We start from the raw sequence: 26,676 nt of genomic DNA, 5'->3' as shown, positions 1-26,676 counted from the left end.
CTATAGACACCCCCCAGGTACGAAATTTAAAGGGATATTACACTTTTATTGTTTGACTTTAAGCATTATTAAAATCACTGCTCCTGAAAAAACGGACGTTTTTAAAACTTTTTTTTGCATTGATCCATGTCCCCTGGGGCAGGACCCGGGTCCCCAAACACTTTTTATGACAATAACTTGCATATAAGCCTTTAAAATTAGCACTTTTGATTTCTCCCATAGACTTTTAAAGGGTGTTCTGCGGCATTCGAATTTGCCGCGAACACCCCAAATTGTTCGCTGTTCGGCGAACTTGCGAACAGCCAATGTTCGAGTCGAACATGAGTTCGACTCGAACTCGAAGCTCATCCCTAATCATTAGCAGTAATAGCATGGATTCATGAAGAATCGTTCTTGCCAAACCAATCTATTAACCTTCTATGAGGAGGTGAGTTGCCATCTAGATAAAGGAAGGCCCGTAGACATGGTGTATCTGGATTTTGCAAAAGCATTTGACACAGTTCCCCATAAACGTTTACTGTACAAAATAAGGTGCGTTGGCATGGACCATAGGGTGAGTACATGGATTGAAAACTGGCTACAAGGGCGAGTTCAGAGGGTGGTGATAAATGGGGAGTACTCAGAATGGTCAGGGGTGGGTATTGGGGTTCCCCAGGGTTCTGTGCTGGAACCAATCCTATTTAATTTGTTTATAAACGATCTGGAGGATGGGATAAACAGTTTAATCTCTGTATTTGCAGACGATACTAAGCTAAGCAGGGCAATAACTTCTCCGCAGGATGTGGAAACCTTGCAAAAAGACCTGAACAAATTAATGGGGTGGGCGACTACATGGCAAATGAGGTTCAATGTAGAAAAATGTAAAATAATGCATTTGGGTGGCAAAAATATGAATGCAATCTATACACTGGGGGGAGAACCTCTGGGGGAATCTAGGATGGAAAAGGACCTGGGGGTCCTAGTAGATGATAGGCTCAGCAATGGCATGCAATGCCAAGCTGCTGCTAATAAAGCAAACAGAATATTGGCATGCATTAAAAGGGGGATCAACACAAGAGATAAAACGATAATTCTCCCACTCTACAAGGCTCTGGTCTGGCCGCACCTGGAGTATGCTGTCCAGTTCTGGGCACCAGTCCTCAGGAAGGATGTGCTGAAAATGGAGCGAGTACAAAGAAGGGCAACAAAGCTAATAAAGGGTCTGGAGGATCTTAGTTATGAGGAAAGGTTGCAAGCACTGAACTTATTCTCTCTGGAGAAGAGACGCTTGAGGGGGGATATCATTTCAATTCACAAATACTGTACTGGTGACCCCACAATAGGGATAAAACTTTTTCGCAGAAGAGAGTTTATTATGACTCGTGGCCGCTCATTACAATTAGAAGAAAAGAGGTTTAACCTTAAACTTCGTAGAGGGTTCTTTACTGTAAGAGCGGCAAGGATGTGGAATTCCCTTCCACAGGCGGTGGTCTCAGCGGGGAGCATTGATAGCTTCAAGAAACTATTAGATAATCACCTGAATGACCGCAACATAGAGGGATATATAATGTAATACTGACACATAATCACACACATAGGTTGGACTTGATGGACTTGTGTCTTTTTTCAACCTCACCTACTATGTAACTATGTAACATACAAAAATGACATTTATCCTGCAAGGCTAGTTAAGAACACCTAAACATGTTCAAAAATACGGGGGTTTGGTCACACTATATGGTCATATAGTGCAAAGCCCACTTACTGCGACAAAGTACCCCGAATTAGTGGTTTCTTCAGTGTTGTCACATGAAAAGATATAATAAAATATTTACAAAAATGTGAGGGGTGTACTCACTTTGGGAAGATACTGTATGTATGTTTTATGATTTTTTACTTAGACTTTAGTGTACATGGAGCAATATGTTTAGTAGTTTGTTATAGAAACAGAAATCAGGTTACTTTTGAGTGAGTGGATACTTCTCAAACAAATGCCACTGGAGACAATGGGAGCTTAGATACCATTGTTGTATTTCAGTTGACAGTTAGCTCAATCTATTGTTCTATAACCTTGGTCAACAATAGCTTGACAACCTGACATATATGACCTATGACATATATGATACCATAGTGTGACCTTGAGGTCGAATTGGGAATATTTCTCTAGTTGAAACTCAGTTTTGGGAAAGGGGCCACACCTATGTGGGGATGGTAAATTTCCAAATAAAAGGTTGTCAGTCATAAGTTGACAATGAGGACTTCATAATTACTTAACACCAAGGAAGGTCTGTATCAGCCAGAAGAAGCTATACCTGAAGACGCTTTTGCCTGATCTCCAGCAACTGCTTATAAAAGCCTGGGGTTCTTTTTGCCTACGGAGAACCCACTGTAACCTGAGTTAAGTAACTATTAAATGGGTTGTAAAGGCAGAAGGTTTTTAATCTTAATGCATTAGGATAAAAAGCCTTCTGTGTGCAGTAGCTCCCCTTAGCCCCCCTAACACTTACCTGAGGCCCCTCATTGTCCAGCTATGTGCACAAGTGTTTCAGACACAGGGAGCTGTGACTCAGCTCGGGTGAGCTGCTTGCTGTGGGGGCACTGAACAGGTGGGAGGGGCCAGGAGGAGCAAAGACAGACCCGAGAAGAGGAGGTAACTGTAACATGTTTGTTATTTTTATAGGGAAAAAAAGAGACTTTACAATAACTTTAAGTGTAATTTTACTGTGTATAGACCAAAGTTTCTGCTTATTTGCTAGGCATTTTGCTTGTTACAGATATATCTAGCAGTCTTGTATTGTATTTCTATAATTTAAATAGTTTTGTATGTAAAGCACTTTTGTTTAGTAAAAGCACATTGATACACCACAGAGGTCTGAGCTTCCTTGCTTATAAGGCAAAGCAACCTTAATAGAGGAAAGCAAAACACTATCTGGATGGACTGGGAGGAGTGGTGATATCTAGGATATATTATAGAAGGAATAGGTGGACTTCAATAATCAAATCAAGGTGCTCACATGCCCATTATTAGTAGTCAGGACCGTTTTTAAGGCAGGACAAAAGGATCATTTTTGTGGGACCCAAAGCAGCTGCCTCATACTTGCCAACTATCCCAGTTTAAATTCCCTTATCCCTTGAAGTTTTAGTCCCATGCTGTGTCCCGATATCTCAGTGTAAAGTTCTGTTGCTGCTGCTCAGCTCAGCTCTATTGCCATGTACAGATGACTCACCTGCACACCCTGTGTTTACATGTAAATAACCTGCATTTACATGTAAATAGTGGTGGTATTAATATGTAAATATGGTGTCAGTGTAGAAATCCCTCTTTTCTATTTGTCAGTGCAAATTCCCCCTCACATTGGTGGTCATTGTAAATTCTCCATTACGTTGGTAGAATTCCCCACTATATACTTGTCAAAGATTTCCAGTTTTGCTCTACATGATTCAGAATTTGTCAGTGTACTGCCTCCTAACTAATCCCATCCCCCCCATCACTGCCACTGATCACCCCCCCAGCATTGCCACTGATCCCAGGATTCCTAGGAGTTTTCTGTCTATTAATGGGTCCCTTCCCCTCCCCAGTCCATGGTGTGCAGGCAGTGAGGAGATGATGTGCTGTAACCTTTAGCAACCAATTAGTGAGCAGTAATGCTGTGCCCTAACCTCTTTCAACCAATCATTGAGCGGTAACGATATGCAGTAACCTCTAGCGACCAATTAGTGAGTGGTATAGATGTCCAGTAGCCTCTAGCAATCAATCAGTGAGCACTGGCAGTATTGATGTACAGCAATCTCTAGCAACCAATCAACAAGCAGAAGTCATGTGCTGTAACCTCTAGACAATAAACAGTGAGCCATAATGTGTGCTATAACCTCTAGCAGCCAGTCAGTGAGCGGTAATTATACACTGTATCCTCTGGCAACCATTCGCAATTGCTGCCTGATTCAGTAAACTAATTTTGAGTCTAGCTGCTATTTATCGTATGTCTCAGAGCAGGTGGAGAGCGAAATTTCTAGGAAGAGGGAGCCCAAAAAAATGTTTGCCCAGGGTCCAGTCAATATTAAAGATGGCCCTGTTAGTAGTTACAAATCTAGGTATGGTAATTGGGGCTTTTTAAAGGTACCAAAAGTGTCTCAATCCACACTATTGATACAATTCAACATTTTATTCAATTACATAAAATAATGCACAATACAAGATATGAAACCATTGGTACACCCCCCTTCTCATATGTCATTTAACACCATGCTGTAATATACTACTAACCCAGTAATATGAAAATAGTTCATCCCCCCCACAGCGCCCACAGCTTATAAATCTTCTTTTTACGTTAATATATTGCCACTTTATACCTTTTTCGCTGATCTGTATACCACGAATACATGGTAAACTGCAGAGTTTCTCAAGTGCTGAGAGTTCAGGTAGGAGGAGATTTTCAGTACAGCGTGTATACACGCCCACATGTGTGATGTCAACATCATGTGACCTGGCTATCTCTGAGAACAAGTAACTGTTCTCTTCAGAATAAAGGACACAACTGAGCATGTGCAGGTTGGCTACTCTGCCTGTGTATTAGCTGGCCTTCCCAAGCTAGACATTGCAGGAGGGGGAGGATCTGTGCATACAGGATAAAACAGCCTTTTTTACACAATGCAGAGGATTAACCCCTTAAGTTGCACAGTGAGTATAACAAGCATCCTATGCTGCATATACAAACTGATTTTACTGTTGTGGGTTTAGTAACACTTTAAAGGAAAGAAGCAATATTCTTGCAGGGACATTCATTTTTCAAACTTCAATAGACTCAACTGAAATTAACTCATTTTTTTCAAAAACAGGTATCCTTTTCCTGGTGTGGTAGCTTTGTGAACTGAGCCTTATATATAATGTTTCTGGAAACCTTAGCTTACTTTGGTATGATTATTTCCATTAATCAGAGCACGTCCATATAGAAAAAAGATGATAGATTCTTTTGATTATTTCCTCTAGTTGTTGGATATTTTTGACACAGTTTTGCATAAAAGGTTGAGGATAATCAACTTCAATGATGCTAATTTTGAAGTCTAACTACTGGTTTCAGGCTCCCCCTTTGACTCTGCATTCTTTCGCCCCTGGAGTTCCCTTCCAGCAATATTTTATATACATTTTTTTCAACCTTCTCTTTTTCACATGTCTTCAGGCCAACCACATAATGTGTAGGGTCCTCTTTCCCTTCAGATCTTCTCCTGGTGGTGGGCAGTTTTTAACCACTTGCCGTAGCTGCACATCAGTACTTTGATGCAGTCTCTGCAGCGGATTTGCCGCAAGATCACTTTTATCGAGGGCACCCCCTCGCCACGCTCCGGTCGTCTCCACCACTTACTGAAGCCACCAATCCGATCTTTACCCCTGAGAGGCCTGGAGCCGAGTGAGGGAATGATGGCCCCCACTCGGCTCCATAACATGGATGACGGAAGCGACGTCAAACATCACTTCTGCCCAATGGTCTTTAAGGGGATTTAAAAAAAAAAAAAAAAGACATTTATGTATTTATTTATTTTTATTGCATTTTAGTGTAAATATGAGGTCTGAGGTGTTTTTGACCCCAGATCTCACATTAAAGAGGTCCTGTCATGCTTTTTTTCTATTACAAGGGATGTTTACATTCCCTGTAATAAGAATAAAAGTGACCCAATTTTTTTTTTTTTTTTTAAGACAGTATTAAAATAAAAAATAAAAAGTAAAATAAATAAGAAAACTTTTTTTTTTAAAGCACCCCGCCCCCCTGAATTCACATGCAGAAGTAAAACGCATACGTAAGTCACGCCCGCATATGACGGTGTTCAAACCACACATGTGAGGCATTGCCACGATCGTTAGAGCGAGAGCAATAATTCTAGTACTAGACCACCTCTGTAACTCAAAACTGGTAACCTGTGGAAATTTTTAAACGTCGCCTATGAAGATTTTTAAGTGCAAAAGTTTGTCACCATTCCACGAGCGGGTGCAATTTTGAAGCGTGACATGTTGGGTATCGATTTACTCGGAGTAACATTATCTTTCAAATATAGAAAAAAATGGGCTAACTTTACTATTGTCTTATTTTTTAATTAAAAAAAGTGTATTTTTTCCCAAAAAATTGCGCTTGTAAGACCGCTGCACAAATATGGTGCAACATAGAGTATTGCAACGACCACCATTTTATTCTCTAGGGTGTCTGAAAAAAATCTATATAATGTTTGGTGGTTCTAAGTAATTTTCTAGCAAAAAAAAATGATTTTAACTTGTAAACAGATGTCAAAAAGAGGCTCAGTCCTTAAGTGGTTAATTATGCAGACATGACAACATCAGCACCCCTCTCTACATTTTTCCCATGTGAATGAAGGGTGCTGTGATGATGCACTTCATTCACAATATTGTGTCAGTCTACCTAATAGAATGAGGTTGGTCTCCAATTATATCAGAAGACTGAAAACATCTTGTGAAGGGGAAAACACCAAAAAAAGAGGTGTGTATTGCAGACTGAGCTTCATTTTATATTGTAAACACTACATGGGGGACATTTAAAAAAAATACATACCGTATATACTCGAGTATAAGCCGACTTTTTCAGCACATTTTTATGCTGAAAAAGCCCCCTGTAGTATCGATGAGTGCCTCCCGTCGAATAATGCCTCCTACACTACGTCACACCAGCTGATTTCCCGATCAGCTGGCGTGACGTAAGACTGCACATGCGCAGTTCGTCGGATGCAAGAGAAAACAGTGTAGGAGAGGCTCGGGAGATACTTTGAGCTCCTGTATCTGGGGACCCACTCAGTTAAAACCCACAAAACCTGGCACACCTATAGGGACGACCCATGGCTGCATGTGGAAGAAATTTCGGGTCCAGGGAAGCGAAGGGCAGCCAGTAACGACTACCCAAAATGGGCCCCTCGCTTCATTTTTCCGCCTGGGGGAAAAAACGGGCGATTTTGAGCTCTGGTTTCTGGGGACCCACCTAGTCAAATCTCACCAAACTTGGCACACTTGTAGGGGGGGAGCCATGGCTACAAGTGGAAAAAATTTCCGGTCCAGGGAACAAAAGGAAGGCCGGTACCGACTCCCCAAAATAGGCCACTCGCTTAACATGGGAGTCTATAGGAAAATCAGGCCAAATTGTGGCGAATTTCACTTATCGCCCAACCATTCGACGACCGAATGGGCTAGCGACACCAAGCTTGCATCTCTTTTTTCCAGATATCACAGCTATACCTCATAAAAATTTGGAGCTTTGGGGACCCTTTACCGGGGATATACCGGGGCCACAATGTTGACCGTATTCACGGTACTGGTGCTCCCTGACCATGGGTCACAAAATTACAAAACTTGGGGGTGATGTAGAAGCACTCTAAGGGTATCCCCACACCAAACCGGGGTCTGGTATCCCAACCAGAACCTTCCGGTAACTGGAAAAGGGAAATTTTAAATGGTGTAGCTCAGATCCAGTTACCTGTAGAAAGCTCCGGGGGGTCTCATTATAATATGTCAAGCCTTTTCCACCATATGGCACCCCCCTCAAATGTGAGGTTCCTAGACCCTACGGTTGGCCCGTAACCGTCTCCCAAAGACGGCACCCCTTTGTCGCCTAGGGGAAAAACTGCCGATTTTGGGGCAACTTTGAGCTCCTGTTTCCAGGGACCCACCAAGTCAAATCACACCAACCTTAGAACGCTTGTAGGTGAGAATTATAGCTACACGTGCAAGAAATTTCGGGTCCAGGGAACCGAAGGAAAGCCGGTACTGACTCCCCAAACTAGGCCCCTCGCTTAACATAGGAGTCTATGGGGAAACCAGGCCAAATTGTGGCATATTTCACTTATCGCTCAACCATTCGACGACCAAATGGGCTAGCGACACCAAACTTTCACCCCTTTTTCCCAAATATCACAGCTACACCTCATAAAAATTTGGAGGTTCGGGGACCCTTTACCGGGGCCACAATGTTGACCGTCTTCACAGTACCCGTGCTCCCTGACCATGGGTCACAAAATTACAAAACTTGGGAGAGATGTAGAAGCACTCTATGGGTACCCCCACACCAAACCGGGGCCTGGTACCCCAACCAGAACCTCCCGGTAACCAGAAAATGGCACTTTCAAATGGTGTAGCTCGGATCCGGTTAACCGTAGAAAGCTCAGGGGGGTCTCATTACAATATGTCAAGCCTTTTCCACTGTATGGCACTCCCCTCAACTTTCGAGGACCGGTGGCCCCCTCACACAGCACCGACAAAGACATGCACAGCGCTCTCCGGTTCTATGGGTCTTAAAAATACACTGACACCGGGAGGCTGTGGGGATGCTCTTCGGGTACTCACTGGCCAAGTTTGGGGTTCAGGGAACCTATAGCGGGCCAGTGGTACCCCAAAAGGTCAACTGGTAGAAACCACACGTTTAACATTGGAGTCTATGGTAAACTTGGTCAACTTGGGGGGATGATATTTCCTCGGCTATTGGGGCTAGGAACACCAAACTTGACACCCTTCTAGGGGAGACGATGCATTACATGTGATCCAAATTTGGGGTTCCTAGGGGTACCCCTAGGGTGGTAAAACCGGTTCTGCTACCCAGAAAATTCGGACTTAGGTTCTGGCGTCTACCGGTCGGATGACTTTGAGGGCTCGTATCTCCGGATCCCAAAATTTTGTGTGCCGACTCATGGGATCTAGATCTACAACATATCCAAAAATTGGACTCCTAGCTCAAACGGTTCGGAAGATGACTTTCCTGGAGCCCAGAAAATGCTTGAGTTTGAAAGTTAGGTCGACACAAAGCATGCATGGTGGTTTCAGAAAAGTTATTTTGGGTACCTTTCGTTCCAGAGAACTCAAATTTGGCCTACAGCTAGGGGGCCTCTATGAACCCCCCAACTCTTGTGACCTACGGTTCCGGAGATATTGACCGGTAAAACCAAAAGTTCATACTGGCCATGGGGCACCAAGGGACCGGTTCCGATCTAGCGGTCGCTCACTGCTCCCTCGGCCTTGGTGGACACCATGGGTCGGTCCCCTTTGGAGGTCCATATCTCCCCCATACTTTGAGCTAGAGACCCCAAATTTGGCAGGTCAGTACCGGTGGATTTTAGACACAAGATCTGGGTAGACCGACCCTCCTGCGAGCAACCGTGTGGAAGTTTCTCTCCGATTGAGCCCAAAATACCACCCCAGTAAAGAGGGTACTCGTAGTATGCATTTTTCAACGGGAGGCAATAATCAACACTACACCGGTGTAATGTCGATTATTGCCTCCTGTCAAAAAATGCCTCCTACGTACTGCGCATGCGCAGTACATCACATCACTCCAGCTGATTTCCCGAACAGCTGGCGTGACGTATTGACTGCACATGCACAGTTCGTCATATGCATTTTCCAACGGGAGGCAAGCCACGAGGAGTGTGTGGTGGGAGAGAATCTTAAAGAGGGAGTCCCGCAAAAATGTTTTTAAAAGTCAGCAGCTACAAATACTGCAGCTGCTGGCTTGTAAAATAATGACACTCACCTGTCCCAGGGTCCAGCGATGTCGGCACCCGAGACCGAATCGTCCCTCGGTCCTCGGGTGCTGCCACCGCCATTCTCTGTAAGGGAATCAGGAAGTGAAGCATTGCGGCTTCACTTACTGGTCCCCGCTGTCTCTGGGACCTGTATGTGTCCCAGCAGACAGCGCGGGGGGGGTGGGCGGGAGGGGGCGTAGACTCCCATGGGATTCTACGTGGGAAGAAAAATGATGCAGAGCATGATCTAAAGAGGAACTCTGATGTAAGGGGTTCCTAACTACATGAGAGTCTGCAGCATTGCCCTTTACATCAGTGTTTCCCTTTACATCAGGGTTCACAAAGTTCCCCCTTGGACAGTAAAATTAAAAGGGATGGAGGCCCAGAGACATGTCCAGGGTACACAGAGGAGGCCTCTGTCCCTTCTAATCTAACTCATGTGTCTTCTGTGTACCCTGGAAATGTCTCTGGTCATCCATCCCTTCTAATCTATCTCATGTATCCTCCGTGTACCCTGGACATGTCTCTGGGCCTCCATCCCTTCTAATCTATCTCATGTATCCTCCGTGTACCCTGGACATGTCTCTGGGCCTTCATCCCTTCTAATCTATCTCATGTATCCTCCGTGTACCCTGGACATGTCTCTGGGCCTTCATCCCTTCTAATCTATCTCATGTATCCTCCGTGTACCCTGGACATGTCTCTGGGCCTCCATCCCTTCTAATCTATCTCATGTATCCTCCGTGTACCCTGGACATGTCTCTGGGCCTCCATCCCTTCTAATCTATCTCATGTATCCTCCGTGTACCCTGGACATGTCTCTGGGCCTTCATCCCTTCTAATCTATCTCATGTATCCTCCGTGTACCCTGGACATGTCTCTGGGCCTTCATCCCTTCTAATCTATCTCATGTATCCTCCGTGTACCCTGGACATGTCTCTGGGCCTCCATCCCTTCTAATCTATCTCATGTATCCTCCGTGTACCCTGGACATGTCTCTGGGCCACCATCCCTTCTAATCTATCTCATGTATCCTCCATGTACCCTGGCCATGTCTCTGGGCCTTCATCCCTTCTAATCTATCTCATGTATCCTCCGTGTACCCTGGACATGTCTCTGGGCCTCCATCCCTTCTAATCTATCTCATGTATCCTCCGTGTACCCTGGACATGTCTCTGGGCCTCCATCCCTTCTAATGTATCTCATGTATCCTCCGTGTACCCTGGACATGTCTCTGGGCCTCCATCCCTTCTAAACTATCTCATGTATCCTCCGTGTACCCTGGACATGTCTCTGGGCCTTCATCCCTTCTAATCTATCTCATGTATCCTCCGTGTACCCTGGACATGTCTCTGGGCCTCCATCCCTTATAATCTATCTCATGTATCCTGTGTGTTCCCTGGACATGTCTCTGGGCCTTCATCCCTTATATACAGTCGTGTAGTGAGAGCACATCCATGTAGGGGAGCACCAAGTGGGTTAAAGTCCTGATAACAGCTGTCACAGGAGGGCCCACACACAGGACACATGTCAGGCAGGGCGGTGAGGTTGACACACACAGGGTGATCGGGCATGACGGTGAGGTTGACACACAGGGGCAGGGAGGTGAGTTTGGTACACACAGGGTAATCAGGTTCCTGTTCTTAGTGGAGGTGGGTTCCCTGTCCTCAGGGGAGATGGAGTTCCTGTCCCCAGGTGTTCCTAACCCCAATAGCCGAGGAAATATCATCCCCCAAAGTTGACCAAGTTTACCATAGACTCCAATGTTAAACGTGCGGTTTCTACCAGTTGACCTTTTGGGGTGCCACCGACACATGGTAGATTCCTTGAACCCCAAATTTGGCCAGTGAGTACCCCAAGAGCATTCCCACAGCTTCCCGGTGTCGGTGTGTTTTTAAGACCCATAGAACCGGAGAGAGTATTTTCAAAGCTACACCGTTTCAAAGTGCCATTTTCAGGTTACTGGAGGGCTCCGATTGGGGTACTGGGCCCCGGTTTGGTGTGGGGGTACCCATAGAGTGCTTCTACATCACCCTCAAGTTTTGTAATTTTGTGACCCATGGTCCGGGAGCACCGGTACCGTGAAGACAGTCAACATTGTGGCCCCGGTAAATCCCCGGTAAAGGGTCCCCGAACCTCCAAATTTTTATGAGATGTAGCTGTGATATTTGGGAAAAAGGGGTGCAAGTTTGGTGTAGCTAGCCCATTCGGGCGTCAAATGGTTGAGCGATAAGTGAAATCCGCCACAATTTGGGGTGTTCCTAACCCCAGCAGCTGAGGAAATATCAGCCCCCCAATTTGACCAAGTTTACCATAGACTCCAATGTTAAATGTGCGGTTTCTACCAGTTTACCTTTTGGGGTGCCACTGGCCCACCATAGGTTCCCTGAACCCCAATCTTGGCCAATGCGTACCCGAAGAGCATCCCCACAGCCTCCCGGTGCCGGTGTATTTTTAAGACCCATAGAACCGGAGAGCACCGCACACGTCTTTGCTGGTGTTGTGTGAGGGGGCCACCGGTCCCCGAAAGTCGAGGGGGTGCCATTCTGTAGAAAAGGCCTGAAATATTCAAATAAGACCTACCGGAGCCTTCCCCGGTGAACTGGGTCCAAGCTACACCATTTCAAAGTTTCATTTTCCAGATACCGGAGGGCTCCGATTGGGGTACCAGGCCCCGGTTTGGTGTGGGGGTACCCATAGAGTGCTTCTACATCACTCCCAAGTTTTGTAATTTTGTAACCCATGGTCAGGAAGCAGCGGTACCGTGAAGACGGTCAACATTGTGGCCCCGATAAATCCCCGGTAAAGGGTCCCCAAACCTCCAAATTTTTATGAGGTGTAGCTGTGATATTTGGGAAAAAGGGGTGCAAGTTTGGTGTCACTAGCCCATTCGGTTGTCAAATGGTTGAGCGATAAGTGAAATCCACCACAATTTGGCCTGGTTTTCCCATAGACGCCTATGTTAAGAGAGGGGCCTAGTTGGGGAGTCAGTACTGGCTTTCCTTCAGTTCCCTGGACCCGAAATTTCTTGCACGTGTAGCAATGGTTCTCCCCTACAAGTGTGCCAAGTTTGGTGTGATTTGACTCGGTGGGTCCCCGGAAACAGGAGCTCAAACTTGCCCCAATATCGGCAGTTTTTCCCCTAGGCGGCAAAGTGAAGCGAGGGGTGCTGTCTTTGGGAGACGGTTACGGGCCAACCGTAGGGTCTAGGAACCCCAAATTTGTATCACATGTAGTGCATCGTCTCCCCTACAAGTGTGCCATGTTTTGTTCCTAACCCCAATAGCCGAGGAAATATCATCCCCCCAAGTTGAGTAAGTTTACCATAGACTCCAATGTTAAACGTGCGGGTTCTACCAGTTGACCTTTTGGGGTGCCACCGGCCCGCCATAGGTTCCCTGAACACCAAACTTGGCCAGTGAGTACCCGAAGAACATCCCCACAGCCTCCCAGTGTATTTTTTTTGTATTTTTAAGACCCATAGAACCGGAGATCGCCGTGCACGTCTTTGCCAGTGCTGTGTGAGGGGGCCACCGGTCCTCAAAAGTCGAGGGGGGTACCATACGATGGAAAAGGCTTGAAATATTATAATGAGACCCCCCGGAGCTTTCTACGGTTAAGCAGATCCGAGCTACACCATTTCAAAGTGCCATTTTCCAGTTACCGGAAGGTTCCGGTTGGGGTACCGGGCCACGGTTTGGTGTGGGGGTACCCATAGAGTGCTTCTACATCACCCCCCAAGTTTTGTAATTTTGTGACCCTTGGTCAGGGAGCACCGGTACCGTGAAGACGGTCAACATTGTGGCCCCGGTAAATCCCCGGTAAAGGGTCCCCGAACCTCCAAATTTTTTTGAGGTGTAGCTGTGATATCTGGGAAAAAGGGGTGCAAGTTTGGTGTCACTAGCCCCTTCGGTCACTAGCCCATTAGCTGTGATATCTGGGAAAAAGGGGTGCAAGTTTGGTGTCACTAGCCCATTCAGTCGTCGAATGGTTGGGCGATAAGTGAAATTCGCCACAATTTGACCTGATTTTCCCATAGACTCCCATGTTAAGCAAGTGGCCTACTTTGGGGAGTCGGTACCAGCCTTCCTTTGGTTCCCTGGACCCGAAATGTTTTCCACGTGTGGCCATGGCTCCCCCCTACAAGTGTGCCAAGTTTGGTGTGATTTTGGCCCGCCATAGGTTCCCTGAACCCCAAACTTGGCCAGTGAGTACCCGAAGAGCATCCCCACAGCCTCCCGGTGTCGGTGTATTTTTAAGAACCATAGAACCGGAGAGTGCCACGCACGTCTTTGCCAGTGTTGTGTGAGGGGGCCACCAGTCCCCGAAAGTCAGGGGGTGCCATACAGTGGAAAAGGCTTGACATATTATAATGAGACCCCCCTGAGCTTTCTACGGTTAACTGGATCCGAGCTACACCGTTTCAAAGTGCCATTTTCCGGTTACCGGAAGGTTCCAGTTGGGGTACCGGGCCCTGGTTTGGTGTGGGGGTACCCATAGAGTGTTTCTACATCACCCCCAAGTTTTGTAATTTTGTGACCCATGGTCAGGGAGCACCGGTACTGTGAAGACAGTCAACATCGTGGCCCCGGTATATCCCCGGTAAAGGGTCCTCGAACCTCAAAATTTTTATGAGGTGTAGCTGTGATATCTGGGAAAAATGGGTGCAAGTTTGGTGTCGCTAGCCCATTCGGTCTTCGAATGGTTGGGCAATAAGTGAAATTCGCCACAATTTGGCCTGATTTTCCCATAGACTCCGATGTTAAGCAAGTGGCCTATTTGGGGAGTCGGTACCAGCCTTCCTTTGGTTCCCTAGATTCGAAATTTTTTCCACGTGTAGCCATGGCTCCTCCCTACAAGTGTGCCAAGTTTGGTGAGATTTGACCAGGTGGGTCCCCAGAAACCTGAGCTCAAATTCGCCCGTTTTTTTCCCCCAGGCGGAAAAATGAAGCGAGGGGCCCACTTTGGGGAGTCGTTACTGGCTGCCCTTCAGTTCCCTGGACCCGAAGTTTCTTCCACGTACAGCCATGGGTCTTCCCTACAAGTGTGCCAAGTTTGGTGCATCCGACAAACTGTGCATGTGCAGTCTTACGTCACGCCAGCTGATCGGGAAATCAGCTGGTGTGACGTAGTGTAGGAGGCATTATTCAACGGGAGGCACTCATCGACACTACACCCCCCTCGGCCAATACTCGAGTCTCCTGCTGTTCTTCCTCCAGAGGAAGAAGAAACCAAAATGACCCCTCAGCTCTCTAACTCCCACATGAGTCTTTTTTTTATGTATGCTTTAGGGAGTGGAGAAGAAAGTTGTACAGCAGCCTGGTTGGTGAGAGGTTTGTTGTTTAGTGCAGGTAGTGGAGAAAGAGGGGAACAGGACGAGAGGAAAACGTGCTCTTAGAAGCTATTTCTGTTGTGATTACTCTGACACCTAACATAAGGTGACCAGATTTTGAAAATGAAATCCGGGGACATTTTTTTTTTTTTTTTTACTTGGCAAATTTTATAAACCTATTTTCCTCAAATGATATATGCAGTGTGTGTGGTGTGTGTTTATGGAGGAATGAAAAAAACTTTTCAATGCATATCTTGTATTTAATTCTTACCAAAGAATTTTGGTTTAACAATACCAATATAAATTAACAATTCAGAACAGTAAACGATTGCATGGTAACAACACGCAGGATGCCTTCAAACATAAATAATTAAATATTAATAGCTAACTGTTATAGGACTACAAATGTTAAAGGAACAGTTAGGCACTTACATAATTACATAGTAGGTGAGGTTTAAAAAAGACACAAGTCCATCAAGTCCAACCTATGCATGACTGCACTGTAAAGACTTCATCGAAATTACGTTTTTATGGTGTCAGGAGGTCACTGAGCGTTTTCTTACTTTATGGGATAAAACTGTTCTTGAACCGTTTAACCCCAAAGTCTGTGCTCTAGTGTCGATATCCCAGCGGCTCCTCTGAATGGCTGAGAGCAGTCAGCTGACATTCTCAGCCAACCAGTGACTCTAATGCCCCGTACACACGATCGGATTCCGACAACAAAATCCATGTTTTTTTTTCCGACGGATGTTGGCTCAAACTTGTCTTGCATACACACGTTCACACAAATCTTGTCAGAAATTCCGATCGCCAAGAACGCTGTGACATACAACACGTACGACGAGCCGAGAAAAATGAAGTTCAATAGACAGTGCAGCTCTTCTGCTTGATTCCGAGCATGCATGGAACTTTGTGCGAATTGTGTACACAGGATCGCAATGTCCGACAACTGATTTTGTTGTCAAAAAATTTGAGATCCAGATCTCAAATTTTGTGTGACGGAAATTCAGATGGAAAATGTCCGATGGAGCCTACACACTTTCCGACAACAAGCTCCCATCTACGATTTTCCGTCAGAAAATCCGACCGTGTGTACAGGGCATTATTCATAAAACTGGCTTGAAAAAGGTATGTTTCTTTTTCAAGCCAGTTCTATGAATGGGAATCACTGAATGGCTTAGAGTGTCAGCTAACCACTCTCAGCCAATCAGAGGCGCCACTGGCCAGCCCTGCAGGAGCCTTCTTTATTTACAGAGATTTCTAAACCGGAAGACTATCTGTCCAACACTGGCTTTATACCTGGACCCTGATGGTCTAAGTTGAGGAGCTAGATGTAAGTAAATTGAGTACCGTATTTATCGGCGTATAACACGCACCGGCGTATAACACGCACCCCAATTTAGGAGGGAATTTTACAGAAAAAAAAACTTTTAGGAGGGAAGTTGAAGGGAAAAAAACTTACATTTAAATGCCAATCATTGCAGCCTTCTCAGTGCAGCCTTGCCCCAGTGCAGCCATGTCAGTGCAGCCATGTCAGTGCAGCCTTGTCAGTGCAGCCTTGTCAGTGCAGCCTTCCCCAGTGTCCATTGCAGCCTTGCCCCAGTGCAGCCTTGCCCCAGTGCAGCCTTGCCCCAGTCCAGCCTTGCCCCAGTGCAGCCTTGCAGCTCGCTGAGCTTCAAAATCGCCGACCGCAATTTCAAAATGGCGCCGCCGGCGTCGAAATACACAGAGCCAGTCCTCGGCTCTTCTCGGCGGCTCTCGTTCACTTTCGGCTCCACTCGGGATGGGCGTGACGGTGAGCGGAGCTATCCGAACCTAGCCGAGTACACTCGGCTAGGTTCGGGCAGCGCTCGAGTGAAGCCGTAAGTGGCCGAGAAGAGCCGAGGGCCGGCACTATGTATTTCGGCGCCGGCGGCACCATTTTCAAATCGCGGTCATTGATTTTTTAGATCTGACAGGTCAGGATCGCAGGGGATCGGCGTATAACACGCACCCGCGATTTTCCCCTGATTTTAAGGGGAAAAAAGTGCGTGTTATATGCCGATGAATACGGTAACTTAATAAATATATCCCTGCCATTTAAGAAACAAATTATACAGAGTCATTTGTATTCTGTTACATTACCTGCTTGCCGACTGCCTCACGCAGATTTACGTCGGCAGATTGGCATGGGCAGGCAAAGCAATGTATATATATTGTACGTTGCTTTGAACCTGCCCCCTAGCGCACGCGCCCGCCGTATTCTCCGTGACCGTGCCCGCGGGACTCACGGACTCGATGTTCGCCGGTGTCCTGCGATCGGGTCACAGAACGGCAGAACAGGGGGATGCCTTTGTAAACAAGGCATCTCCCTGTTCTGCCTAGTGACACAACACTGATCGTCTGCTCCCTCTCATTGGGAGCAGCGATCAGTGATGTGTCACAGTAAGCCACACCCCCTAACAGTTAGAATCACTCCCTAGGACACACATAACCCCTTGATCGCTCCCTAGTGGTTAACCCCTTCACTGCTAGTCACATTTATACAGTAATCAATGCATTTTTATAGCACTGATCGCTGTATAAATGTACAGTAAATTGTCCCAAAATAGCATCAAAAGTGTCCGATGTGTCCACCATAATGTCGCAGTCATGATAAAAATCGCAGATCGCTGCCAAAACAAGTAAAAAAAGAAAATAACAAAAAAATGCCATGAAACTACCCCCTATTTTGTAGACGCTATAACTTTTGCGAAAACCAATCAATATACGTTTATTGCAAATTTTTTTACCAAAAGTATGTAGAAGAATACATATCGGCCTAAACTGAGAAAAAAATAGCTTTTTTTTAAAAAAAGGGGGATATTTATTATAGCAAAAAGTACAAAATATTGTTTTTTTTTTCAAAATTGTCGCTCTATTTTTGTTTATAGCGCAAAAAATAAAAACTGCAGAGGTGATCAAATACCACCAAAAGAAAGCTCTATTTGTTGGAAAAAAAGGACGTCAATTTTGTTTGGGAGCCACGTCTCGTGACCGCGCAATTGTCCAGTTAAAGCAACACAGTGCCGAATCGCAAAAAGTGGCCCAGTCATTTGGCAGCCAAATGGTCCGGGGCTGAAGTGGTTAAGTTAAAGTTATTTAGTTGCTACTGCATAAGCCATAACTGCAGACTACTAACCTCTGGAATTGGGACAAGTCAGTGGTTGACACACACTACTTTCCTGCTACTACTGAGCATCATCACGAGGAAACGTAGCGTGTGTCAAAGTCAGGAGTCAGGAGGACCAGGATTTATCTGTCCTACCTTAAAGTTACAGCTGGCCTGCTCCCTGCTGCAAAACAGGACTCTGCACTGCAAGCAAGGCTCCAATCCCTGTGACAGTGGAGGCCTCTGGGGTCAGGCTGACAAGAGATGTACAGTATGGTGGGATGGGGGCGGAAAAATTTGAATCCAATCCGGGGACAAAACCGGGGATAGACTTGGACCAGGGACAGTGTCCTCAGTCCAGGGACTGTCCCCAGAAACCGGGGATGTCTGGTCACCCTAACCTTACATGAACAGAACTAAAGATCAGAGTTCATAGAATAGGCCCACTGAACCTTCAAGATTTGAAGACTGTTTGTGTGGAAGAATGGGCCAAAATCACACCTGAGTAACGCATGCGACTAGTTTCTCCATACAGGAGGCATCTTGAAGCTCTCATTACCAACAAAGGATTTTGTACCAAGTATTAAATACATTTCAGTTAGCGTGTTCAATACTTTTTCCTTGTGTCCTTCCATTTTATTACACAGAACTTCATTTATGAACTTATTTGTTTTGGCTTCTTTATATGTATGGATTGCATGGGTTGTGTTACCTTTAGAAATATACAGTATTTACCTAGAAAAACAGTGACGTGTTCAACACTTATTTTCCCCGCTGTATATGTATACAGTGCCTTGAAAAAGTGTTCATATCCCTTGAAATTTTTCACATTTTGTCATGTTACAACCAAAAATGTAAATGTATTTTATTGGGATTTTATGTGATAGACCAACACAAAGTGGCACATAATTGTGAAGTGGAAGGAAAATGATAAATGGTGTTCAACATTTTTTTTACAAATAAATATGTGAAAAGTGTGGGGGGGGGACATTTGTATGGCACCCCCCTGAGTCAATACTCTGTAGAACCTCCTTTCTCTGTAATTACAGCTGCAAGTCTTTTTGGGGATGTCTCTACCAGCTTTGCACATCTAGTGGGGAACATTTCTGCCCATTCTTCTTTGCAAAATAGCTAAAGCTCTGTCAGATTGGATGGAGAATGTCTGTGAACACAGGGCTGGCCCAAGACATTGTGCTGCCTGGGCCCAAGAATGAAATGCTGCCCCCCCCCCAAAAAAAATAATTGTGACAGACCTAGCCGGGACAGGCTTTTGGAGGGGACTGAATTCTAGCCTCTTACCGACCGATTATGGGCCCTGGCATTTGGTGGAAAGGTGCTCTTTGTGAGCTGTATGCCTGGGGAACCCTTGAGGTGGCGTTACTTTAGATTCGCGTCCATATCCCCCCAAGAGCCACAGACTCTGGGGACCCTGGATTTGCCATATTAGAAATAGTGGCTAATTCATAATGCTGGGACAAATACTGTTAGGAGATGCTGATGTCAATTCCAGCCACCTGTCTGTCTGTTGTCTGCTAGAATGTGTATTGTAAATAAGTCTAGTATGGGATCTAAGAGTCATTAGATCCGCATTGTTGTTTGTGTTAATTAACTCTGCTATTGTGTGAAGAAGAGTTCTGTGTTGATTTGTGATAATGTTGATTGTGTTTTCTGAGCTACAAGACAACCAGTCTGGCCTAAAGGTTATGTCTGAGTCATCTAGGCTGTCTAAAGGGAATAGTTAACTAGCTCATGTTAATTAGCTTTCTGATCACAGGTGTATGTTCAGAGTAATATGAGCAGGGGGTATGCACCTCCTCTTTTACTGTATAAAAGAGCCTGTATTCCTTTCAATAAATGTGATTCCTACTTGAAACATGAAAACAGAGCCGTATCTCGTTTTTGGGGTGGATTATTTGTATGGGTTCCTTGTTCGGCTGATTGAAGTGTTCGGTAGCTGCCTTTGTGTTTGGGTATGGAATGTCGTAAACGACTTTAATCCCGTTCATACTCGGGGTGTCGTCACAATCATGCCCACCAAAAAGCCCCCACATTCATTTTTTTATATCATGATAATTAAAACTAAAATTAAATTTATCAGAAAATCAGATTTACATGCAACAGCAATGTGTCCATATGCAAAATTATATCACAAACCATTACGTTAAAATCCAAACATTGTTTTGTTTATAGCACAAAAAATAAAAACCGCAGAGGTGATCAAATACCACCAAAAGAAAGCTCTATTTGTGGGGAAAAAAGGATTTTGTTTGGGTGCAACCTCGCACGACCACACAATTGTCAGTTATAGCAACATGCCGTATCGCAAAAAAATGGCCTGTCAATAAGGGGGCAATTCCTTCCTGAAGTGGTTAATCAGGGCTGGGCAAGGCAAGTCCCTATCAGGCTCTCACGTCTCATACAACTTGTAATGTGTGTTTGTACTTACAGTTTTGATTCAGACTCCTGCAGATAATGCTGCTGCGGGGAACTCACTGGTGGCAAAATGGACCAGGTCAGGGTCATAGGCATGCGCAGCCTATTGCATTAGGGTGTGCACCCCAAAGTTCAAACACACATGCGTGTATATATATACATATTTTTGACAATATAACGTGTGTGTGTGTGTGTGTGTGTATATATATATATACACACACACACGTTATATTTTCAAAAGTATTGGGACGCCTGCCTTTACATGCAAATGAACTTTAATGGCATCCCAGTCTTAGTCCGTAGGGTTCAATATTGAGTTGGCCGACCCTTTGCAGCTATAACAGCTTCAACTCTTCTGGGAACATGTGAGTGTGAGCGCTGAGTCCAACACAATTAGAAACAATTGTAACCCCCCCAACCTTATTACTCTTAATACAGAGGGGATGAAGTGATTGGGAAGATTAATATACAACTGCCAACATAATTGCAAAACTAGGGACTAAAAACGTGAGTGATTATAATAGGTGATTTAAGGCAAACGAACTATTATCTGCTGAAAGTCCAAAGTGACTAAAATATAGTCCATTGCATATGAAGGCAACTGTAGAAGGCAGCCCTGTAGATTGGAAGAAGCAATCCTCTGGGTACTGAAGAAAAAGAACAACAAGGGCGCCACTCTAAGTGCATTATCTAAAACAAATTTAATACATCTTTAAAATGGGTACTCACAAGGGTACATGTAAACAGGCATGTGGATAACAATTTGAAGGTGCCAGATATCCCGGGAGTGGTGTCCAATCACATCATTCAGTGGCGGTTTCCTTAGCACGACAGGCTGCACTGCTGGATTGTCAATGTTTCCTACCGCTGGAACACACTGCTCGTAATCGGGGGAACGGGGTCACTGCCGGGTATGTGCAGAGATAGGCAGGCGACGCGTTTGCGGAGCTACGCTCCTTCCTCAGGCCTAACGTGACCTGTGATAGGTCCAAACTTATATGGTCTATGAGGGGCATTGATTGGAGGAGAAGACCGTTAGTCAGACTGGGGCACAGAGCTGTGTAGTGAGAATCGAATGCTGACGTGTCTGATGTAGAAGTGGGAAGCGTAGTGTTCATATGGCTGCTGTGACAGATCTAGTAAAACAGCGCTGTATATGTATGTGTGTAAATAAAATAAAGTATGTGTGTTTCTGTTATTATGGTCTGTAAGAAAATTAGAAAATATGAATGAAATGTGAAACTGGAGTTGCATGGTAATCAGATTGCTAATAATAATGGAATTGAGATAACTGTGAAAATGAAAATAAAAAGAAATGAATATTAACAACGAAAATGATGAAGAATGGGAAATATAGAAAACTGATATAATTGGATGAGAAAAGTGAAGGAATAAAAATAGGAGATGAAAAATCACTGAAGGAAAATAGGAAATAAGAATGAAAGGTATATGATTTAAAATAATAATAGTGAAATGACAATATGTAATGAAATAAGAATTGTTAGAAAATTATTAAAAAATATATTGTTGAAAAAGTGGTGATGAAGGTGATAAATAGCTAATAAAAAATACAAAATAATAATAAAATAAAAAATATAAAAAATAGTAAATAATAAAAGTAATTGTAACGGATGAAAAAAATATATATAATGAAAAAAATTATATATATATATATATATATATATATATATAATAAAAATGATAATAATAATAATAATGATAATAATAATATGAAATGAAATAAAATAAAAAATGAAAATAAAAATAAACACTAAAAATAAGATATAGTTTAAGTGGAAAAATACAAAAATAAAAATAGAAATAAAAGTAAAAATGGATTTAAATAAACAAAATACTAATGGTGAGATTATATGTAAAAATGGTTGTAGTCTTGGGGAAAATACTAACGAAAATACAGGTTTTCATTGGTTGTAAAATCAGAACGTGACTGAGTCATAACTTCTAGATCCTGATTATAGAATGCGGATATGTAAAATATGTGTGCACACACGTTGGTAACTTTGTGTGCAAACACACATACGTTTATTCTTATGAGAAATAGGGGAGAATGTAAGGTGGCTAAGCTTTAGAATAGTACTCGAATGAAACAAGAACACTGTAACATCACAATAAGAAAGAAATTACATTATGGTGGTAAAGGATACCTAAAGGGCAAAGAGACAGGTATATAGGAGGGATCCAATAACCTATAAGACTTGGAGAGGGAGGAGAGCAGTCAGATTAGGCTGCTCGTCTCTATCTCCTCGTTGAGACCTCCAGGGGCCAAAGAGTCCAAAATGTATATCCAGTACATTTCCCTCTGGCAGAGACGTTTAAAACGCTCTGCCAGTGGGAACGTACCGGGAATGGACTCAATGATCCAAACTTTGAGGTCGAATGAGGAATGATCATGTTTATGGAGAAAGTGGTGTTCCCCGAACCTCTTTCTCAATGTGCGTATGGTTCGGCCTACATAATATAACCCACACGGACAAGTCAAACAATAAATAACGAACTCTGTGGAACAATTGAAAAAATGACTGATCTGGTACGTCTGACCTTTATTGGTAAATTCCCTTTGACCGTGATGAACGTGATTGCATGTGAGACATAATTTTTTACGGCACTGGTACATCCCGATTAGGGGAATAAGGCAAAGAAATGTTGTTTTGGGATTTTGTAGGCATTTATATTTACTGGGTGCCACCAGATTCTTAAAGTTCCTAGTTTTACGATACGTAAACTTTGGTTTGGGGGTGATTGTACTGGCGAATGATTGGTTTCACTAGTGGATGTAGAAGGTTCTGACAGATAGAGGTCAAATGCTTCATTTATGAGTTTGGGTGGAAAAGCTTTATCCATAAACTTTTGTTTTAGAAGGGACCCTTCTGTAATATAGTCCAATTGTCTGGTGCAATTTCTACGTAAGCGACAGAACTGGCTCTTTGGGATGTTTGCAATCCATCTCGGGTGGTGACAGCTCTGGTGGTGCAAAAAAGAGTTGCCGGCTGTCAGCTTGGTATAGTTTTTGGCCAATATTTTGCCTTCCTGGTGAAAATGTAGAAGATCTAAAAATGCAAGCTGAAAGCGATCGTGTTCTGAAGTGAAGGTGAGGCCATACTCATTGTTATTGCAGTGTGTGATGAAGTCTAGGAAAAGGGGCTCTGGGCCATCCCACATGACGATAATATCGTCGATATACCTCCCATAAAAAACTATATGGGAGGTAAAGGGATTATTGAGCCAGATGTGATTGGCCTCCCAGAACCCCATGGTTAAATTAGCGTAACTGGGTGCAAAATTGGCACCCATAGCTGTGCCCTTTGTTTGAAGATAGAAATCGCCATCAAACTCAAAATAGTTATGGGTCAGGCAGAATTCTGTGGCCTCCAAAATGAACTCTGCCTGACTTGGATTTAACATGGGATCAAAGGAGAGGAAACTGGCAATAGCCCTAAGGCCTATGTGGTGTGGGATCGAGGTGTAAAGTGAGCTTACATCCAAGGAAGCCCAAGAGTATGTGGGCTCCTATGTGTAATGTTCCAGTTGTTGCATAAGATGGAAACCGTCACGAATATAAGAGGGGAGGCTGGTTGCAAGTGGCTGTAAAATCTATGTACTGAGAGATGGGACTGGTAATGCTATCCATAGCCGCAACTATGGGTCGACCTGGTGGATTTTGGATACTCTTATGTGTTTTAGGAATATGATAAAAATATGGGGTTGAAAAATATGGCCGGTTGAAAAAAGCATGCTCATGTTTGGAGATGATGTCCTTGCTTTTAGCTCTGTCTGTAAGTATTTTAACTTCTGCAATGTAACTGGACAAGGGGTCACAGTGTAGTTTACAATATGTACTATCATCCGACAGAAGACGGCGGGCTTCGGCCAGATAATCACTGCGATCTTGGACCATAATGCCTCCACCTTTGTCCGCCGTCTTGATGACTATATTGTGATTGTCAATAAGATTTTTAAGGGATGATTTTTCTAGGGAAGTAAGATTGGAATGATTGGAGTGATTATCATGTGTCAATTGGCAGAGTTTTTGCATATCAGAAAAAAACACCTGATAAAAGGTTTGGAGATAGGGTCCCTTTGAACGTGTGGGATTGAACACAGATTTGGGCCTGAATGTACTATATTGTATAGGGGGAGAGGTGGAGAGATGCTGTGTAAGAAGAAGTAAATCTACATCATCATCATCACTCTCCATGTTATATAGATCCTCAAGATACTCAATTCGGGTGAATCACTATTTTCTGAGGGAACAGTGAGTTCAACCGGATTGGAGGGTGTATGACTCTCAGTAACCTGGGATAATTTCATATTAAAGTGACGTTTTAGCGTAAGATTACGGATGAACATATGAAGGTCTTTAAACAACCGAAATGAGTTAGGTAATGAAGTGGGGGCAAAATTTAGACCCCATTGTAAAATTGAAGTCTCAGCTGAAGACAAATTGTGAGAAGATAGATTAAATATTTTTATTGTTTGGGGGACTTGGCCCTGTGGTTTGTGCCGTTGTTTTCCCCCTCGTTTGCCTCTTCTTCTAATTTTCTTTTCCCTTTGGATGGGCAGCTGGGCGGCGAGGGGGGAAGTGCTAAAAAATCCTGTCATTCAGTGGGAGAGCAGTCAGACGGAACTGGTTTAGTAGAGATTGAAGGGTCTACATTATGCGAAAAACTGTATGTCTGTATATTAGCACTGAGACCCAGCATCACAAAGAGGAGTGAAACTAAGAAAGGGGCGGAGCCACATAAATGTAGTGGCCTGCCAAGACCCCATTGCATTGGCTGGTGTTTGATAGCTGTTTGGTCCCGCCCACTCCCGACATCACTGCTGAGTTGTGACAGCTGATCTCTCTCCCTGCATACAGTTACATTAGCTGACAGTGTCACAGACTCAGCGGCTCTTACAAGCCTCACAATCTGCTCAATGTGAAACTGTTTCACAGGCAGCGTGGGCTACACATTCCTTGGATGTAGCCTTTCACAGCATCCCAGTGCGCAGATATCGGAAGACAGCACAGTGATTAGAGTGTGTGGCGGTGGCCGGCGGGTACTTCTGACAACTTTTCACTGCACGCTCTGGCCGGCTGCCGCCCTCTGCCGCTGGGTCCCATGGTTGGGCCGGCCCTGTGTAAACAGCAATTTTCAAGTCTTGCCACAGATTCTCAATTGGATTTAGGTCTGGACTTTAACTGGGCCATTCTAACAGATGAATATGCTTTGATCTAAACTATTCCATTGTAGCTCTGGCTGTATGTTTAGAGTCGTTGTCCTGCTGGAAGGTGAACCTCCGCCCCAGTCTCAAGTCTTTTGCAGACTCTAACAGGTTTTCTTCTAAGATTGCCCTGTATTTGGCTCCATCCATCTTCCCATCAACTCTGACCAGCTTCCTTGTCCCTGCTGAAGAAAAACAACCCCACAACATGATGCTGCCACCACCATGTTTCACAGTGGAGATGGTGTGTTCAGGGTGATGTGCAGTGTTAGTTTTCTGCCACACATCGTGATTTTCTTTTAGGCCAAAAAGTTAAATTTTGGTCTCATCTGTCCAGTGCTCCTTCTTCCACATGTTTGCTGTGTCCCCCATATGGCTTCTTGTAAACTGCAAATGGGACTTCTTATGACTTTCTTTCAACAATGGCTTTCTTCTTGTCACTCTTCCATAAAGGCCAGATTTGTGGAGAGCACGACTAATAGTTGTCCTGTGGACAGATTCTCCCACCTGAGCTATGGATCTCTGCAGATCCTCCAGAGTTACCATGCGCCTCTTGGCTGCTTCTCTGATGAATGTTCTCCTTGCCCGGCCGGTCAGTTTAGGTAGATGGCCATGTCTTGGTAGGTTCGCAGTTGTGCCATACTCTTACCTTTTTCAGATGATGGCTTGAACAGAGCTCCGTGAGATGGTCAAAGCTTGGAATACTTTTTCATACCCTAACCCTGCTTTAAACTTCTCCACAACTTAATCCCTGACCTGTCTGGTGTGTTCCTTGGCCTTCATGATGCTGTTTGTTCACTAAGGTTCCCTAACAAACCTCTGAGGACTTCACAGAACAGCTGTATTTATACTGAGATTAAATTACACACAGGTGGATTCTATTTACTAATTAGGTGACTTCTGAAGGTAATTGGTTCCACTAGATTTTAGTTAGGGGTATTAGAGTAAAGGGGTCTGAATACAAATGCACGCCACACTTTTCACATATTTATTTGTAAAAAATGTTGAAATCCATTTATAATTTTCCTTCCACTTCACAGTTATGAGCCACTTTGTGTCTGTCTATCAC

General features: G+C 44.2%; 1 protein-coding gene across 6 annotated transcripts in view; it reads left to right on the top strand.

Annotated features, from left to right (window-relative positions):
• The window catches only part of LOC141148245 (transmembrane protease serine 9-like), a 437,906-nt gene that overhangs the window by 185,833 nt on the left and 225,397 nt on the right, over positions 1 to 26,676 (top strand). The window lies entirely within an intron of this gene.

The sequence above is a fragment of the Aquarana catesbeiana genome, linkage group LG06 (genome assembly GCF_042186555.1).
Source record: "Aquarana catesbeiana isolate 2022-GZ linkage group LG06, ASM4218655v1, whole genome shotgun sequence".
Taxonomy (NCBI): domain Eukaryota; kingdom Metazoa; phylum Chordata; class Amphibia; order Anura; family Ranidae; genus Aquarana; species Aquarana catesbeiana.
The sequence above is the reverse complement of the archived record's forward strand: the minus strand, read 5'-3'. Positions and strand labels throughout refer to the sequence as shown.